Source organism: Triticum dicoccoides, chromosome 2B (assembly GCF_002162155.2).
Source record: "Triticum dicoccoides isolate Atlit2015 ecotype Zavitan chromosome 2B, WEW_v2.0, whole genome shotgun sequence".
Lineage (NCBI taxonomy): Eukaryota > Viridiplantae > Streptophyta > Magnoliopsida > Poales > Poaceae > Triticum > Triticum dicoccoides.
The window spans coordinates 390,786,694-390,791,019 of record NC_041383.1 but is presented as its reverse complement, the minus strand read 5'-3'; positions in this window follow the sequence as shown (position 1 = coordinate 390,791,019).

The following is a 4,326-nucleotide window of genomic DNA, read 5'->3' as shown; positions in this document are numbered from 1 at the left end:
TATGGAAGAAGGTTGTATATGATACAACCAGAAGGTTTTGTCGATCCAAAGGGTGCTAACAAAGTGTGCAAGCTCCAGCGATCCATTTATGGACTAGTGCAAGCCTCTCGGAGTTGGAATAAACGCTTTGATAGTGTGATCAAAGCATATAGTTTTATACAGGCTTGCGGTGAAGCCTGTATTTACAAGAAAATGAGTGGGAGCTCTGTCGCATTTCTAATATTATATGTGTATGACATATTGTTGATTGGAAATTATATAGAATTTCTGGATAGCATAAAGGGATACTTGAATAAGTCTTTTTCAATGAAAGACCTTGGTGAAGCTGCTTACATATTGGGCATCAAGATCTATAGAGATAGATCAAGACGCTTGATAAGATTTTTCAATGAGTAAATACCTTGATAAGTTTTTGAAAGAGTTCAAAATGGATCAGTCAAAGAAGGAGTTCTTCTCTGTATTACAAGGTGTAAAGTTGAGTAAGACTCAAAGCCCGACCATGGCAGAAGATAGAAAGAGAATGAAAGTCATTCCCTATGCCACAATCATAGGTTCTATAAAGTATGTTGTGCTGTGTACCAAACCTATTGTTTACCTTTCCATGAGTTTGGCAGGGGGTACAATAGTGATCTAAGAGTAGATCACAGGACATCGGTCAAAATTATCCTTAGTGAGGACTAAGGAAATGTTTCTCAATGATGGGGGTGATAAAGAGTTTGTCGTAAAGAGTTACATCGATGCAAGCTTTTACACCGATCCAGATGACTCTAAGTCTTAATCTGGATACATATTGAAAGTGGGAGCAATTAGCTAGAGTAGCTCCATACAGAGCATTGTAGACACATAATATTTGCAAAATACATATGGCTCTGAATGTGACAGACCCATTGACTAAACTTCTCTCATAAGCAAAACATGATCACACCTTAGTAATGTTTGGGTGTTAATCACATAGCAATGTGAACTAGATTATTGACTCTAGTAAAACCTTTGGTTGTTGTTCACATGGCGATGTGAACTATAGGTGTTAATCACATACAGATGTGAACTATTGATGTTAAATCGCATGGCAGTGTGAACTAGATTATTGACTCTAGTGCAAGTGGGAGACTGAAGGAAATATGCCCTAGAGGCAATAATAAAGTTATTATTTATTTCCTTATTTCATGATAAGTGTTTATTATTCATGCTATAATTGTACTAACCGAAAACTTAGTACATGTGTGAATACATAGACAAAACATAGCGTCCTTAGTATGCCTCTACTTGACTAGCTCGTTAATCAAACATGGTTATGTTTCCTAACCATAGACATGTGTTGTCATTTGATGAACAAGATCACATCATTAGGAGAATGATGTGATGGACATGACCCATCCGTTATCTTAGCATTATGATTGTTACAGTTTCATTGCTACTGCTCTCTTCATGACGTATACATGTTCCTCAGACTATGAGATTATGCAACTCTTAAATACCGGAGGAACACTTTGTGTGCTACCAAATGTCACAACGTAAATGGGTGATTATAAAGGTTCTCTACAGGTGTCTCCGAAGGTGTTTGTTGGGTTGGCATAGATCGAGATTAGGATTTGTCACTCCGTGTTTTGGAGAGGTATCTCTGGGCCCTCTCGGTAATACTCATCACTATAAGCCTTGCCAGCATTGTGACTAATGAGTTAGTTGCGGGATGAAGTATTACGGAACGAGTAAAGAGACTTGTCGGTAACGAGATTGAACTTGGTATGATGATACCGACGATCAAATCTCGGGCAAGATGACAAAGGGAACAACGTATGTTGTTATGAGGTTTGACAGATAAAGATCTTCATAGAATATGTAGGAGCCAATATGAGCATCCAGGTTCCTCTATTGTTTATTGACCGGTGATGTGTCTCGGTCATGTCTACATAGTTCGTGAACCCGTAGGGTCCGCACGCTTGATGTTCGATGATGATTTGTATTATGAGTTATGTGATTTGATGGCCGAAGTTTGTTCGGAGTCCCAGATGAGATTACAGACGTGACGAAGAGTCTCGAAATGGTCGAGACATAAAGATCGATATATTGGAAGGCTATATTCGGACATCAGAAAGGTTCCGAGTGATTCAGGTATTTTTCGGAGTACCGGAGAGTTACGGGAATTCGCCGGGGGAAGTAATGGGCCTTAATGGGCCATACGGGAAAGGAGAGAAGGGCCTCGAGGGGTGGCCGCGCCCCCCCCCCCCCATGAGCTGGTCCGAATTGGACTAGGAGGGGGCGGCGCCCCCCCTCCTTCCTTCTCCTCTCTTCTTCCTTCCCTCCTTCTCCTACTAGGAATAGGAAAGAGGAGGGGAATCCTACTTGGACTGGGGAGTCCTAGTAGGATTCCCCACACCTGGCCCGCCCCCCTTGGGACGGCCACCTCTTCCCTCCCCTCCTTTATATACGTGACCAGGGGGCACCCCATAGACACATAAGTTGATCTTTAGCCGTGTACGGTGCCCCCCTCCACAGTTTTCCACCTCGGTCATATCGGCGTAGTGCTTAGGCGAAGCCCTGTGTTGGTAAGTTCATCATCACCGTCACCACGCCGTCGTGCTGACGGAACTCTCCCTCGGCCTCAGTTGGATCTAGAGTTCGAGGGACATCACCGACCTGAATGTGTGCTGATCGCGGAGGTGTCGTGCCTTCGGTACTTGATCGGTTGGATCGCGAAGATGTTCGACTACATCAACCGCATTACTGAACGCTTCCGCTTTCGGTCAACGAGGGTACGTGGACACACTCTCCCTCTCGTTTCTATGAATCACCAAGATAGATCTTGCGCGATCGTAGGAATTTTTTTGAAATTAATACGTTCTCCAACAAAATCGTCTTCCTAGTATAAAGTATAAATCATGAACACCACGGTGCCAAACCAAGCAATCGTATCATACTTTTTCTCGCTTCAGCATTTTCAACTCCACTCAATACGTGAGTGTGAGCCATGGACTTAGCAGTTTGGATGGCAAAGAGAATGATGGTAGGGGTTTATAAGGGAAGACAAAAAGTTGAGAAAGTCCTGCATCAATGCGGTGGATTGTTAGGCAATGGAGAGGCCTTACAATCGATGTCAATGCGACGAGTAGGGATTGTCATGCAACGGATGCACTAGAGTTGTAAGTGTATGAAAGCTCCCTATGAAACTAAGTGGGTGTACACATGCAAAAACTAAACATTATATCTAGTTGGTATGCACATACGTAAAGTAGAGAACCAATCATAGAACGATAAGCTTTCTGACTAAAATATTTACCGCACACATTTACATCCAGATGTCCATTCATTTGCATTGGAATTTTGAGTCCTTTGTAGTCTTACATTTTGAACTTCTTCAAGCAGTCCTTCAGATATTTCTCCTAGGAGATAAATGTCCGGTTGTCCTGCTGAAGAATTTGTAGTCCGAGAAAGAACGTTGGCTCACCCATCATGGACATCTTATATTTCTTGGACATCATTATCCCAGATTCGACAGTACAGGCGGAAATAATATCATCCACATATATACACGAAAAGATCACCATCATAAGATGGTGTGAAAAGAGTGAAATTAGTGGAGCCAGGCTTGAATTCTTTTTGTATAAAGAATTTCTTTAGTGTATCATACCAAGCCCGAGGATCTTGCTTCAGCCCATAGAGAGCCTTTTTCAATCTGTACACTTTGTTAGGAAATACAGAATCCTCAAAGCCTGGTGCCTGCCTAACATACACTTCTTATTCAATCTTACTATTGTGAATTGCACATTTTTTGGTAGAAAACAAAAAGAAATCGCCCTACGATCACCCAGGAACAATATGAAGATGCATACCGTGTTTGGATCAACGACCTTACCAACTCCGGAGTGTAGCGAAAGTAGAAGAGTCGGTGTAGATTGTACTTGGAGTCCCTCAAACATCCATGACGATCCCGTGAACCTCCCTCAGATAGAAGACCGAAAGCACGACCTCTCTACTTGGTTGCAAGCGTACGGTCTTCATGATCCGACATCGCTTTGTCGTCTAAAGCTAATCATCACCAGAAAATTAGATGCAGGAGATTAGAACCAAATGGGACTTCTAATTATGAGGGTTAGAGGTGGCTAGGGTTAGCTCTAATTGATCAACTAGGACGAACAAGAACTAGAACTAGATCAACTAGAAGAGGCTCCAAAACTCGTATCAACATAGGGTAGAAATCTTTTAATATATATATAGGTTGAAGGAGGAGGAGGAGGAGGAGAGGGAAGCCCCCAAGGGGGGAAAGTCCCCCTCGGGGTGACGGCCCAGGGAGAGGGAGTTGGACTCCTCCCCTTGTCCAATCCCCCC